General features: G+C 44.6%; 1 pseudogene; it reads left to right on the top strand.

The window, feature by feature from the left end:
• Positions 1-3436: 3436 nt before the first annotated feature.
• LOC106722083 lies at positions 3437-6867 on the top strand (annotated as a pseudogene).
• Positions 6868-16409: the final 9542 nt, after the last annotated feature.

Here is a 16409-nt window from a genome sequence, read left to right as displayed (position 1 = left end):
GGTCCATCTGGCCTGCCTGTTGTCTGACAGACTACCTAAAATTGGGAGGCAGGACTAGTGGGGCATCACCTACCACAGAATTCATAATCCCTGGGCCCCAGTGGACATGGCCATTGGCAGCAGGGGTGTGAGTGAAGGCTATGCAGATACAGCTTTCATTCACCCTACTACCGCCTGATTTGTGCTGCTGCTCTTGAGCCCCTGCTGGACCCTTGCTGCTGACCCTGGACCCCCACTGCCCCACTTGTGCCACTCCTGCCACTGTTGGACCCCTGCCACTGCCACTAGACCCCCCACCACCACTGCCATTTGATCACCACTGCTGTCACTAGACCCACCCTGGCCCCCTGGATCCAATCCAGGAGGATCCCCCACAGTCCAGATCAGGCCTGGGCTGTGTTTGACACCTCTGCATTAGCCAGTAGTCCTGGGTGTTCACTCAGGGGGTGGAAGACTTATTTTAATCCCTGCTTTGCTTCATTTAGAGAAGGGCTTAGTGGCCTCTGAGAGAGCAGCTACTAAGGGATGGAAAACTTTAATCTGGCACAGATTGACAACGTTTGTATTTTTAGTCATGTGCTCCATGTGAGGGGAGGATGCTAGACTGTCTTCAAGAGGTGGTGCTGAGTGTAAAGGTGGAAAAAAGTAGGATTGGCAATAGTGGCTTATCTGACACATAATATAGGAAATAGTCACATACAGTTGGAATCTGTAAATAATGGCCTGCTCCCCAAACCAGGAAGCAGGCCCAATCCTTTACTGGTGGGGAATATTAGTGTTTCACTCCATATCAGATAGTGTTCTGTGCACTGAGGAAGGTCCTAAACAGAGACCCACTTGCAGTCTTTGATAAACACTGACTTTGATAAGCCCTTTATGGTTCATGAATGCTTTGGACACAGAGGCAGGTGCTGATAAAGATTAATGCTAAGGGAGAAAAACATTGCATCATGTATTTGAGCAAGAGAAACCCTGCTCTTTGGGGCTGAACTACTGAAAAGGACAAATTTGTAATTGTATGGGCTCTTAAGTGATTGCAGACATATTTGTGTGTGTGGCTTTTTGCCATATGTGTTGACCACTCATCTTTAACTAAGTTAATGGATCAGCTACTGGGGGCTAGAAAATTTTGTGTTGGTAACATTTGACTGATGGCATTTGCATTTTTCAAATGGGATGAATCTAATGCCGAGATTTTAAGATGGAGCCTGGCTTTCCTGGGCTTCAGATTTAGGAAGAATGTTTTTAAGTAGTTATCCTCTGTATTCAAATACCATCTTTCATTTCATGACCTTAAAATACCTTATAAACTCCGATTCTGGTAATACTAGTGTGATGCATATTTTCACTGAAAAAGAGAAAGCAGAAGCACAGAAAGCTGAAGCATATTTAGTGATGATTTCTGAAGTGCTGAGCACTTCCAGAAATCAGTCCATAAGTGACTTGTTCTAGCCAACACAGTGTATCAGGGCCAGCAATGAAGATAGAACCCAAACATCATGATTCACCATCCATTGCAGTAATGATAACACATATGCCTTCCTTAAATATGTACTGTATAGCTTGGCTCTATAACAAAGTCGACCTAATAACTACTATTTAAGAACAACTGTCAAAGTTTTAAAGGCTAGAGAGTGAATGGAATTATTTCAGTTAATACTGGGGGGAGTACCTGAGAATAAGGTGTAAAAAGCTGAAACAATTTAAAGAAGCAAATAATTTAAAGAAGCAAACCTATTCCTGGAGATATTTGGAAAAAAAAAACAGTTGGTCAAAGCTTTGAAAAGTATATTTCAAGGAACAATCCTCCACTGAAATTTATTAATGGCTCTTTTCCATCTTCTGTAATTTATGATTTTGAATCTGCTAACTGCTAAGTTAATAGCAATGTATCTTATTTATCACTGTAAACATTAAGAAATATACTGCTCTGTATTAGTTTATCTTAAATTAATTTAAATCTCTCTCCACTGAGATTCTGACTTATTAGTGCAAAATCATCAGTTTTGTGTTTCATTGGCCTTTCTCCAGATTTACTGTTACAGCTTCCAGTTTCCAGTTCTTCAGGAGAGAGACACGAGGGAGATGTGATTATAGTTCTGTCTAAATCAAATATTGTGATTAAAAATGTAAATCAAATATTGTGATTTCCCCTCTTTTGTACTAACCATAAATGTTTCTCTTCATGCTGTTTGTGCCGGGTTATATAATCACTCAACCCACGTAGAAAAGCTTCTGATGAAGTGTCTTCCTGTTTCAATATTTCTTTCTTGGCAGATATAAACAAATGATTGGCCAACATATTGCTCTGACAATTTTTAGACTGCAGCACAACACTCTGTTTCTAAAGGTGAGCTCATTAGTGGTCAAATATTTATCTTTTATTCTCTTTCTTGAGAGGGCAGCTTGCTCTCTGTATCATTGGAATGTGATTAATTCAAACTCCAGTACTGCTGGCATTGTAATCAGTAGCAAACTTTCCACCAACTGCAATGCAGGCAGCATCTTATTCTCTCTAAGTGTTTCTAATCCAACTCCTGTGATTCACATGAATGCAGAAGCTGCTTCTCCTAAGAAGCAGAGGACTCTTGCAATAAATGTAAAGTGGGTTATGAACGAGCTAAAAGAGACAGAACTGGGTAGTGCTGTTAGGGGAAGCATTAGTTTATTAGAAAACTTCTTTGATCTTGGGACTGACTTGTTTTAATATTTTCAATTATAGCTTGGGCACAAAATGTAGGAATGTGCTGATAATGACACAAAGTAGTTAGGTATCATCAGATAGAACGATCAGAATATTACGTAGAAGAATTTATTGATATGGCAGACTGAGTAATAGAAATGGGGTAAAATTCAGCAGTCCAAAGTTATGTGCTTAGGGACTAATAACAACAATTCTGCAAAAGCTGGCAGATCATCACTTAGAAATGACAGAGCAAGAGAGAGGCTGTGTATATTAGTCAAACGGAGGATGACTATGTGCTTCAGTGTGATGCAACTGTTAAAGCAAATGTAATTCCAGATTTAACCAGCCAAGATATTTCTAGTACTTATAAGGAAATATTCAGTGTCATTGTATGAGACACTGGTGAGACCTCGTATGGAGTAATGAGTGCTGTTCTAGTCACCCATGTTCAAGAAAGAGGAATTCAAGCTGGAACAGATGCAAAAAAGGGCTCCTAAACTAATTGAGGGAATGTGGAGCCTATCTCATGAGTGGAGAGTAAAAGAGTGTGGCTCATTTAGCCTTGTAAAGTAGAGAGTGATTTGATCCCTAAAGGAGAGAACTCTGGAGAAGGGATATGGTTTCCTTCTATAAATACATCAGAAGAAGCTCTATGGAGGGAGAATTGGTATTTAAGCCAAAAGAATAACGTTGGCAAAGGAACAAGTAGTTATAACTGGGCATGAGTTAGTTTAGGCTGGAAATCAGAGGATGGTTTCTAATCACTTGAATGGCAAAGTTCTGGAAAAAGTTTTTCATGGGATAAATGAGAGCAAGGAACCTAACTGGTATTAAAAGGGAGATTGATCCATTTTTTAAAGGGTTGATCAACTTGATTTGATATGTAGCCTGTGATAGCCAGGGTCTAATCTTGATGAAACCAGGTGGCGGCACTGTATCCCAGCCCCCCCGAGTCATTCTTGATGAGCAACTGGCTAGTTATAATAATAAATAACTATTAGTTCAACACAGCAGTGTCCAGAATGTTGTTGCTGAACTCACAACATATCACCTGGTGACGAGGATGGGATCCTTTGGTGAAAAGTCAACCCTAGATTGTGGGACGACATTTTGAGACCAGGCTGTGTTTTGTGATCAGAGGGAAGTTTTTTTCTTCTTCTTCTTTTCTCTCTATTATGGTGGATGTTAGTTAGAATGGCTGCTTTGGGCATATAGAAGAATTTGATGTGAGCCAGTTAGCTTCTTGGGACTCTTATGTGAAAAAGGTATCCTATTACTTGGAAGCCAACGAAGTGGAAAACCCACAACAGAAGCATGCAATCCTCCTGACAGTCTGTGGTGCAAAAACATTTGCCATTGTTTGTTCCATCACAGCACCTGCCTTACCAACCACTAAGTCTTATGCTGAACTTAATTGCTCTTCTAAAGGCACATTTTTGCCCAAGGCCATCTGTTACCCTACAGAGTTTTCACTTTTTTTAAAGGGACCAAAAGACCAACGAAGGCATAGCAGATTACCTGGCTGAGCTCCATTGCCTTGGAGAATTTTGTGAGTTCGGTGATCTCCTAGATGGCCTGCTTCACAACCGTCTTATCTGTGGGGTTCAAGATGAAGCAGTCCAACATTGCCTGCTCTCTGAACCAAATTTGATCTTGGCTACTGCACAAGAAAAAGCCTTGGCAGCTGAAGCAGCATCCCATAATGTGAGAGAAATTTGCCAGGCATTCTCCAGCAATGTCCACTTACTCCAAAAAGATCAAGAATCAGATCATCACCAGAAAATTGAATGAACTATGCCCTCACCAACAGCACCACGTAAGCCAATTAATCCACAGACATGTTTGAGTTGTGGCGGCCAACATAGATGGAAGGAGTGCAGGGAATGCAGAGGGTCATGCCTGCAAGAAGAAGGATCACATAGAGAGGGTTTGCTGCTTGACGACCAGTTCCAGGAGACAAAAAGACTGTGGCAAATGTATTCACTCCCAAACCACTCACAGATTAGAGTCCTCCCCAGAACGTGAGGTACAAAAACTATATTTGATTCGAAATGTTGATGTTGTTGAACCTCAAGGTTCTGAGATGCTTGCCACTGTAGTAATAAATGGAAAGAAGTGCAAAATGGAAGTGGACTTGGGTTCAGGAGTATCCCTCATAGATGAAAACACATTCTTCCAGTTGTTTCGGCACCCTCTCCCCAAGTTAGTGAAACCTGAGTGTCATTTGCGTGACTACAGTGGACAGATTGTGGAAACTGGATAGCTGCAGTGTAGATGTCCAGTATGGATCTGTTAGACACTGTCTACCCCTCCTTGTCACGAAGGGTTCCCACAAAAGTTTTCCTGGGAGAAATTAGTTCTCACCATTGGGAATCAGTATTCAAGGCGTACACAGTCTCTGCACGGAAAGGTGTACAAAGGAGTTTCCCCAGGTATTCTCCAAGGAATTAGGAACTTACTCTGGTCCACCTGTGACGTTCCAAATGGATCATGTGATAGCCCCTATCTTTATGAAGGCTCAGAATGTACTTTTTGCACTGAAAATTGAACTGAAAATTGATGCAGAATAAGATCGGCTTATCATGCAAGGGGTCCTCGAGCCAATCATACATGTAAGCTGGGCCACACCAACTGTTCCTGTTTTAAAACCTAGTGTGTTAAAAAGCCCCTCCAGCGGGACCCATCCTCAGTGCCTGCCATTAACCAGTTACTATCTGTTCTTGCAAGAGAGAAGGTTTTTGCCAAGCTTGACCTCGCTCAAGCCTATTCACAATTGATAGTGGATGACAAGGCTGCTGAGGCCCAAACAATAATTACACACCGGGGAGCGCTCAGTGTCAAGTGCTTCCAGTCTGGAATTTCTGTGGCACCAGGAATTTTCCAGCAGTTTGTGGAGAAAATGCTAGCAGGAATTCCTGGGGTTGTTCCATACTTTGATGATGTGTTGATCATGGGGCCGTCTAGAGAGAAACTCGCTGAGACTCAGAAGAGTTTTACAGAGATTCGATAAAGCAGGTATCAAGATCAAGAGTAAAAGATCCACTTGATCTTTTTACTCTTGATAAAAAGTGTAAAAAAGTGACCTCAAATTTTTTACTCCAGTATCAAGATCTTGGAGTAAAAAGAGAGGAATGTCAACTGGGACTTTCCAATATCAACTTTCTGGGATATCAAATTGATGCTTCTGGCATTCACCTAGTTGAAGACAAGGTAAAGGCAATACATGATGCCCCTATACCAAAATGCAGACAAGATCTTCAAGCATTCTTAGGACTTCTCAACTTTTTTATCACATCTACTTGAAAAACAAAGCCACCATAGGAGAGCCCCTTCATCGCTTACTGGATAAAGGAGCTCAGTGGAAGTGGACTTGCCAGCACAACAAAGCCTTCCAGGACATCAAGAAGTTGCTGACCTCAGACTCTGTCCTTTTTTACTATGATGAGCAGAAGTCACTGTCCATTACTTGCGATGCCTCACCGTTTGGTGTTGGTGCTGTCCTCAGTTGCACGTTGCCTGATGGCACAGATGCACCCGTTGCTTTTTACTCAAGAACAATGACTTCAACAGAGAGGAACTACGCACAGATTGATAAAGAAGCATTGGCGATCATTGCAGGAGTTTAAAAAATTCACAATTACGTTTATGGTTGCAAATTCAAAATCCAAATAGACCACAAACCCCTTCTTGAAATTTTTACTATGGACAAACCAACTCCTCCTATTTTGTCTCCCCATATGCAACACTGGAGCATCATGCTAAATGTACATGACTATACACTCGTGTACAAACCTGGGAAAATGATTGCAAATGCTGATGCATTGAGCAGCCTGCCACTACAAATACCTGACTGTGCTACTCCGCCAGCAGAAGTCCTCATGCTGGAATCCATGCCAGAAGCCCCTCTTCAGGCTGATCAGATAGCAAGGATGACTGCAAAAGACCCTATCCTTGCCTGTGTCCTCAACTGGGTGTGGAGGGGCTGGCCTGCAGACAAATTGGCTGAGGAATTCAGGCCATTTTCATCACATCAGCATGAACTGTCTGCCCACAACGGTTGCCTTTTGTGGGGAAATTGTGTCATAATTCCAGAAGCAGGACACCAAATCATACTGACAACACTGCATGCAGCACACCCAGGCATTGTGAGGATGAAAGCACTAGCTAGAAGTTATGTATGATGGCCAGGTATGGACAGTGACATAGAAAGGGTTGTGAGGGAGTGCAGCATTTGTCAAGCAACCCATCATAATCCACCGAAGGCACCAGTATTCCCTTGGGAAATGACATAGGAACCCTGGTCACACATCCACATTGATTTTGCTGGCCCTTTTCAAGGTAAGAACTTCTTAATTGTTGACTCACACTCAAAATAGCTTGAAATGATTACAGTCTCATTTCTTACATCAGCTGCCACTCTAACAGCTCTCCATCAGCTGTTTGCAACCCATGGGGTGCCTGACACTATCATTACTGATAATGGCAGTGCATTCACCTCAGCAGAGTTCCAAGATTTGGCCAGCTGCATCTCATTCGAACTGTTACCATTGCACCTTACAGGCCACAGGCCAATGGGAAGCTGAGTGAATGGTGCAGACTACAAAAGATGCACTGAAAAGGATTGTTGCAGGAGACTGGCCTACCAAACTGGCCAGATTTCTGTTTGCTCAACATGTAATTCCTTGCCCTACAACAGAACCCATCAGAGCTTCTTATGGGTCATCGTCTCAGGACATGCCTTGACCATGTTAACCCAGACCTTGCGAGAGATGCAGTTCAGGAAAGAAAAGGGGTTGGACTCCACATTGGCATCTGGTACCTTACGTTTTTTCGTTCCACAAAAGACTGTGTTTGCTCGGACCTAAGGGACAGGCCCATGGTGGGTTCAATCTAAAATTGTAAGCACCACAGGACCCATATCATATACAGTCCAGACTGATGACGGACAAGTCTGGAGATGTCATATGGACCAGCTGCGTGGGTGTTCTCCTCCTGATAACCCTACACCTGAGCAATCTCCAAGCATCAATCCACCACCGACAGACATGGATTCACTGGGGAAGTGCCTACCTGTTTCCACCAATGCAGACCCTTTTCCATCACCCTCAGAAGGAAGCATTGCTAGATAGCCTCCAGATAGGCTGACAGGGCCATCATCTGCTGAACTGAGTCTGTATCTATGGGAAGACCGCAGTGGAAGCAGAGTCCCTCCAAATGGTTAGCTGACTAGTCTGTCTAGGGGGAAGGTGCATTGTGTCTTATTGTGTTTTCCTTGCACTGTACTTTTAAGGCCAAAGTCCTCATTTTCAGCACTGCAGGGTTCAGTTTGCTTGTGGCAGTTTTGCAGCACTGGGCACTCCATGTTCTCTGCCATGAGGAGCCAGAGGCTTTCTTGGCTCTTCTCACTCACCAGGACTGGACTGGGTGAAGTCAGAGGCAGAGCAAGTATAAGTTCTGCATACATATACTGAGGGCAATTGTTAAGATCCACCCTGGATATGATTTCCAGAGAGTTATAATAAATAACTGTAGTTCAACACAGGAGTGTGCAGAGTGTTGTTGCTGAATTCACAATATATCAAGTGCCAATAGGAAGCTGGGCAAGGGAGGATGGATGCGGAGGAGGGGGTGGAGGAGTCTGCACACTGCGCAGCCTGGCGCAGCCCTGGCTTTGGCAGAGCAGAGCAGTGCGGGATGCCATCCTCCTTCCTCAGGCTCCCAGAAGTGGCCAGCGGGCCAAATAGGATCAATTAGCAGGTTGGGTATGGCCCACAGGCTGTATTTTACCCACCTCTGAACTAAATTATTTTACTGATATGGTTTAACACAACAAACAATGCTGCTTATACTGAATAATCCTTCCTACTACTTGCTTCAATAAGTTAGTTTGCATAGATCAAAACTCAAGGCATTTCTCCTGCAGTGTCAGCCTAAGTCTGCCTAAGTTTGAGACTGTGTTCAAAGCATAGCTCACAGAATAATTTACAATAAAAGATTGCTGCCCATTGCTGCATGTGGGATCCTTTCCATATGTACTTGGGTCTCTGGAGCATTATAATGAAGATTTGATGCATATGTAAAAGAGTGTCCTTTGTACTTCACTGTATTGTATGTCAGTACAATATAGTACAGCGTACTGTATACACTATACAATATAGTACAGTATAGTACACTGTATTGTATGTCAGTACAATACTTTTTATATAAAAGAGTGAAAAATTCACATGAAAAGTTCAGTGGCTTTTGGAAAGCATGTTAAAGTCACTTAGAGCCCATTTCTATCAACTTTTCTCTAGCTAGACCCTAAAATGCCTCTGAGGCCAGCCCTCCTCCCCATCAGCATTATTCTAATACTGATGAGTCATAGTGGGCCAAACCGTGCTCTATTACATGGGTATAAATCCATTGAAAACAAGGACAGCAATTACCTGCAAATACTAAGGTAACCTTAAGAAAGGAAAAAGCCACTTGGCAAGGTCTAGAGTGTGACCATAATCAAAGCCTGGATTGCCATACAGCCAATGTTATTTATCTGCTGTAATATTTAGCCTTATGTCATTTTTTCATCTGCAAACTGTCAAACAAAAAATAACTAACTGATTCCTACAACCTTCAGATGAGAGCATTGTAGTAGAGCATTCTTCGCTGGGACACCTGTTGGACAGGCCTTTGTTTAGATCCTGCTTCAGAGAAGGTTGAGTTTATTATCTGACACAGTGCTGAGCCCTGCCACAGGCAGGTCTGTCTGTCCATTTGTCCCCAAGCTCTCCAATTGTAGAATGAAGATAATTCTTTATCCCCGTGATGGGAGGCCATTTATGAGAATTTAAAGGACATAAAAAATGCTAGATGGACTCAAAATAGAAGTGGCCATTGTTCATTTTAATTTGACTTCTATGTCATCTTCAGAGCTACATCTTGATTGTAGGCATCGCTCTGAGCCAAGTATTGCATAAGTTTCACCAAGCCAAGAGTAGACCCTGTAGGCACTGTGCCTCTGAGACAGATCTGTCTGAGTCACAGTTTCCCACCTCCTCCCCATGTTCCTCCTTGATCCTGGGTGTGGTAGTAATTTAGCACTGGCAGAGACCTCCCCTAATAAACTACTGGCCAATATGCAAAATTCCACCCATGCTCTGCCCGCACCTGCTTCAGGGAGGAAGTAGTCGTTTTCTCCTACACACGTGGACTCTCGGTCTGGTGTCTCCCATGCAGGAGTTTAAAGTTATGTGTTGGAGATGTTCCAGTTCTGTTTCCTTCCTTTGTTTAGGCAGGTAGTCAAAGCTGATGCCTTCATCCCTCTTTGGCTATCTGTGTGTTAAAGGTGGTGTTCCCCTCAGTGCTTAAGGCCAATGCAAGCCCCTTCTGTACTGCTCACTAAGTAGTTGTTTTGTAAAGTGACTCTGTGAAAATGTCAGTAAGCGATCTTCAACTGTTTCTCTTTATGTACAAAGCTAAAAGCAGTCCTGGCACACCAGTGCTTCCATTTATAATAGCAGTGTCATCTGCAGGGCTTCTTGGACTCCTCTCCAACAGGTCTATTTTAACTAGTGTGCGGGCTGGCTCCCAATCCCATCCTTGCCATGTGCGAGCCGGGCCCGTCTTTGTGCACGCAGGCTGTGGCCAGCAGCCCGGGCACGTGGGGCCGGAGAAAACCGCGGGGCGGTAAGGTATGCACGAGCTAGAATCAGTTACGGAGGCGTAATGGTTGATTGAAAAGATTATTTACTTACACCCAAGGTGGTCGCGGTGTATGCTGGACAGCTTTCCAGGCACAGCTCTGCTTAAATCCTCGTTGGAGGACTCTGACAAACTCAGTTCTTTGACCCCGGAGTGGTTTAGGCTCCGCGGGTTCGGCAATTCTTTCCTCACGGAGTGGCTGAATCTCCGTGGGTTCTGTTCGGTTCCCAGGTCCCCCAGAGCTGTTAAGACTCCGTGGGTTCGAAAATTGGGCATATAGGATAGGGATACGTCTAGAATTGCGCTCGGCAATGGGGAGAGGCTAGAGGCCGTTCGGTAATTGGGCCCCGGAGTTGTTAAGGCTCCGCGGGTTCGGTTCAGTAATTAAGCCTCTATTGCCTTCTTAACGGAGACGCGTTGGGTTTGAAGGGATCAGCAGCGCTTAGAGATCTTCACGCTCTTTCCCCCAAACTCCAATTTGCTTTCTCTCTCCCTCTCCTGGTGTTCGTGGAGTCCTCCCTTGCGGGGGTTCTCCTCGGAGTTCTTCAACTTGGGCGGAAACCACTCAAGCTCTTTATACGGCTAGCAAGCCAATTGCTAGCCGCCACGTGTGCATAATTTAGAACTGGCCAATAATGTGGCACGAATCTCAATACAAATGGCGGGAACTCCTTTGCACCGTGCATCTCCAGGATGCAAAAGAAATGCACCATGCAAAGAAGGCTACAAACTGGTGGGAAATACTTTTCTGCACGCGGGTTCTCTTGTTGCAGCAGAACACTCCACCGTGCAAAGGAGCTGCAATTTAGCGGGAACATAATTTGGCGGTACCGAAGCACACACAAACAAAAAACCACAACTTTGGGTTGTGACAACTAGAAGAGTTCAAATCAAATGGTAATTTCTCTCTCCATTTCTTCGGAACTACAAGGCTGTATGCATGAATTCGTTCAGGGCTACAGTCACAAGCTCCCCATTTAGCTTCCTTAGCTTAACCAGTTGGCTACAACCTTTCTAGAAAGATCTCATCCTAGGACAAGATGGTGCATGTGATTTTTTTTTTGTATTGGCTTAGTTTTGGCAAAGCTAAGAGGCTAGTAAAAAGAGCCATATAATGGGAAGTTAGCTGTTAGCATCTCTCCATTATACATGTCTGCCTGTCCATAATGCAAGCCTACCTCACAGGAGTATTTTGACGATCAATTAATTCATGTGTGTTAAATACTTTGAGATCCTAGGATCAAAGGCTCTGTAGAAATCCAAATTGCTGTTATGATGATAAATTCATTACATGAGCTCATGTGTTTTGCCTTAGAGGCAATTGTTTCATCCTGAGTTACGTAGTTATACACGTAAATCTCCTGACATAATGATGAAAATATACCTCTAAGGGCCTGATCCCTCCTTGCGATCAGTCATTCCACCTACAAAACTCTCATTGACTACTGCACATGGCACAATTGGTAGAGCGCTCGATGAAAAGACCGTTGTGTGCATAATAGCTTCATAGTGAAATTAACACCTTTTATTTTCCTTTCATAAAAACGTTACCTTTCCCTGTAGTTTAGTCTGTCTTGTTAATAAATGAGTTGAAATCAGATCACAAAACTCACCGTCTAAGAGTTTAGATCATCCCACGTTTTTGTTTGACTCTCTATAAAGACACTGGGTGAACTAAAAAATCCAGTTGATTTAAATGGAACTAGAATTTCATCCATGGATTGTTTGAAAACCCTGAATCCAGAATCTGCTTTAAAATGTAAACACCTCACAAATTATGGCATATAGTTGCATAGTTGGTAGGGTCGGAAGGGACCTGAGCAGATCATCAAGTCCTACCCCCTGCCATGGGCAGGAAAGGATGCTGGGGTCAAACAACCCCAGCTAGGTGATTATCTAGCCTCCTTTTGAAGACCCCCAGGGTAGAAGCGAGCACCACTTCCCTTGGAAGTTGGTTCCAGATCCTAGCCACCCTGACTGTGAAGTAGTGCCTCCTGATGTCTAGTCTGAACCAACTCTCAATCAACTTGTGGCCATTATTCCTAGTTACTGCTGGTAGTGCCTGGGGGAACAGGGACTCTCCCATTCCCCTCAGGTCCCCCCGGTAAGTTTACAGACAGCCACCAGATCCCCTCTCAGCGCTGGGATTTTGCTTCAGACCCATTTCTATCTAACGATACTAGAATAAATGTAAAACAGAGGGAACTAATTAGTTTGTTGGATACTGCATAGTTAAAACTGCTGTGTGAGTGTGTGTGCCCTTATGTCCCACTGCCACGTTGGAATTACCTCGACCTCATCCTCCCCACTTTTCTGCCACGCCTTGGTAATACAATGATACTTGGGAGGATGGATGATTCTCTGAGCAGAGGTCAGTCTGGAAGGGTCACTGGTCTTCTGCAAGGCTCCAGCTCCCCTACACCATGCTCCTTTTCTTTCAGGCTGTTGGTCGCTACTCTCGGTTGGTCTGGAGATGCCAAGTAAAGTCTCTTCTAGAGCTCAACTGAGTTCTTTGCTCTGCAGCTCCTTGACAACCATTTCCTCTGGCCAAATCCCTCTTTGGTTTAGCTAATTGGATTACACTTGAACAGCCTTGTCTTCTCTCTCTCTCCCTCTCCCTCTCTCTCATTTTGTCATCATCTTTATGTCTTCCTTTGTGATACTCAAAGTTTCTGTAATTATTCCTGGATCCATGTTTTCTTGTCTCTTGTAGCCTTACTTCAGGCCTTACAGACTGCATCATTTAAAAGGTGCAGGGTATAAGCCCCTGTTTAGCCATAAGTCAAACACTAGGGGTATCCTTCTCCCCAGCTGTCCCTCATTTACCCAGGGACAATACATCAAAAGGGGAATTTCTTGTTCCTGGACTCCTAATTCCTTAACTAACAAAAAATGGTTTGATCACTTTTGTTTCTTTCACAGTTTGATGGCTCAATTAGGCTGTCAACATCCAGTTTAAGCCCTGCTTTTCTTCTCCCCTGTGTGCCATACAAATCCCTTCTTTGCTCTGACTGCCTCAGTTTCCCTCTAGGTTCTGCTCTTCTTGGCAGTCCATACACTCCCTCTTCCCAGTCAGTCCTTGCCAACTGTCCCACAGGGTATCCCCCACTTGGTCCTGGCTCTAGGGGCTTGCTGGGACAATCCACACTACCCCACTGTCTGTAGTTATTTATCTCTGGGTGGGTGGAGATGATCCTCGCTTGTGGCTCGCCTGGGTCTCGATGACTCGTGAGGGTTCAGATGCCTGGGCGTTTGTCTCCACTGGTCTTCCTGGCTCCCTGTCCCACTGAGCAGTCCCTGCTCTGCGAGATGCAGAATGCCGTGCCTTTTTTTGGCATCCTCCTTTAAACTGCCCGGTCTTCCTTCTAGGCCAATCTGTGCAAGCTCCCCAGGGCAAGTGTTCTTATGCTCCTGGGACCTGCCTGGTTCCCAGGTTTTTCCTGAGCCCTTTTCTCTGGCACACTAAGGGCATGCCATTCATACAGATTCATATGGGTAAGTTTCCTGCCAGAGCATCTGGATCTGCAAGGGTATAGCAGTGGCTTGGCTCCAGCCCCTGTTACATGCTGATAGAAAGTTATACTGTTTCACTGTTTGAAAATGCTTTGTTTCAGGAAAGTGTCTTTTGGTGTTATTTCAGTTACTTATGTTACTTTTTATTCACTTTTGTGTTTTTTGAAGGGCTAATTCTGCCTGCGTGCCCTTTCCAGGAGCTGTAGATCTCTAGGAGCAGAAAGATTATGAAAGAGAATGGCATTGCTTCAAAGAGATTACTCCAGCCCAGTGGCATAGCAATGGGGTGCCCAAGGCAGAGGGCCAGTTTCTGGTTGCCACCATGCCACCACCTTGCTCACATGACTGCCAACAATTGCTGATTTCTTTCAGCCTCCATACCCCAAGTCTGTGACCTGGCAGTTGCCCCAGGCTCGCCACCCTAATTATGTCACTGTTGCAACCTAACACCACCATCCCCACATCTGAGATCTGGAAAGTTAGCTGATCCACAAAGCAGCTCCATCCCCTTCCCTTCTTCCAGTTCGCCTCCATTCTGCCTTGTCTTGCAAACCTTCCACATTTCTGAGGGTTCAGAAGAGCCCCAGTAGCTCTGGACTCTATGTAGGGTTCTTGTTTTATCACCAGAGAACCAGGTTTTCTGTTTGCCACAGAAAAATGCAGATTTTCCCCTTTAAAGGAGAAAAATGTGGGAAACCACAGGTTTCCCCTTGCAGGCTGGCAGAGTTCTAGCTGGCAGGAGAAAGCCGATCACAGGCAGGAGGCACCATGTGCATGTGCACATGCACACATGCACATGGCAGCCAGGCAGTGTGGTGGAGAGCAGCTTCCAGTGCTTCCTGCAGGTAAGTCTACTGTGGGGGGTATAGGCGATGTGTGAGGGGATGGGCGGGAGGTACATGCCCCCTAAGATTTCTGCGCCAACAGTGGGCACAATCTCAGGCAGGGGCCGTGGCTGTACCCTGCCACCATGGCTCAGCCACCAGCGCCACTCCCCTCAGGCTACCCGTGCTGCCCCCACACCCCACATCCCGCCTGGGGCAGAGCCATGACCTGAGGGGAGTAGCGCTGGGGTGGCAGCAGCCAAGTCATGGAGGCAGGATAGAGCTGCTACCTGGCATGCAAACGGCTGGCAGTAGGAAGAGGTGCGGGCAGCACAGTCCCGCCATGGTCCGTTACTTTTTGTGCTGCTGCTGTGGGCATCACAGTTGTGATGGTGGCAATAAGACTCACTGTCCTGCTTCACCTTCCTGCTGGGCCACAGAGGTGGCTCCTGCCCATGATGGTCTGGCCAGGCTGCAGCTCCATGCCCACTTCCAAATGGCTTTAAAATTGTAAATATATCAATAAAACATTGTGTTCAACTGATACCTATATATATAGAGAGAGAGAGAGAGAGAGAGAGAGAGAGAGAGAGAGAGAAGCGTTTCATTTTAATCACAGAAAAATGCAGAATTTGGGTGTTTTAGGAGAATTTTGGATTTTTAAACAGAGAAAACCAGAATCCTTAAATTATCACAATGTTCCCTTTTTCATAGACATTAGGGGCTGGAAGGGACCTCATGAGAGGCCCCTTTTGTTAAGCAGCAGAACCACGTGATGCCTGCTGCCTGAGAATCCTCCCTACAAATAAAAGGGTAAAAGTTCCTTCTGCCTTCTTCTCCTATCTGGAATGTATCCCAAGATATGCAGAATGTAATTGAATAGAAAACTGCTAAATCAAAATACTTTTCTAACACAGTACATAAGTTAGCCCAGGGAACTCACTGTCACAAGGATTATGGAGGCCAGGAACAGATTTTGTAATGATGCATATATCTGGAATTACAGTAATAAGTGTATTGGAAGGGATATAAACCTTCAGGTTTTATGGCATAATAATTGGTACTGACACTAATAGAGATGTAATAATGGACTGCAATGGACAACATGGGGAACCCTTATTTTTCTTGTGTTGCCCTGTGAGGCCAGGCCAACTCTCAGGATCTCAATATTGTGCTGTTAGACAGGAGGGTGTGACACAATTGCACATATACAAACACACAAATCAATTAGGTGCATACACACACACACACACACACACACACACACACACACACACACACACACTACCAGCTCAGGCACATACACATCCAAACCAGCCTAGGCACATGCATACCTATCACCAATTCAAACACATCAAGCACATACACCCCAAAAGTTAGACACAGGTCACTAATTCATATATCATGCACACAATGCCATATATATGTGTGTGTGTGTGTATGACATACACACACATCTGTGTGTCCAGATACAAACAGATAATTTCCTAACTTGGATGGTACAGTGTGTATGTGTGTGCTTGGGGTACCTGGGATACTTGGGGGAAAGTTCAGGTGAGAGAGAGAGAGTTAAAGTGTAGGGAGTGAAAGTTGCCAGAACCAGTGGACTACAGAGAAGCCAGTTGAGGAACTGAGGCTGGGGTTTACTTAAGGTAGACTGGGGCTGGAAACTGAGGCAGACAGCTGAGCTATTGGGGGGGGGGGGG

The sequence above is a fragment of the Alligator sinensis genome, unplaced genomic scaffold (genome assembly GCF_000455745.1).
Source record: "Alligator sinensis unplaced genomic scaffold, ASM45574v1 scaffold678_1, whole genome shotgun sequence".
NCBI lineage: Eukaryota > Metazoa > Chordata > Crocodylia > Alligatoridae > Alligator > Alligator sinensis.
The sequence above is the reverse complement of the archived record's forward strand: the minus strand, read 5'-3'. Positions and strand labels throughout refer to the sequence as shown.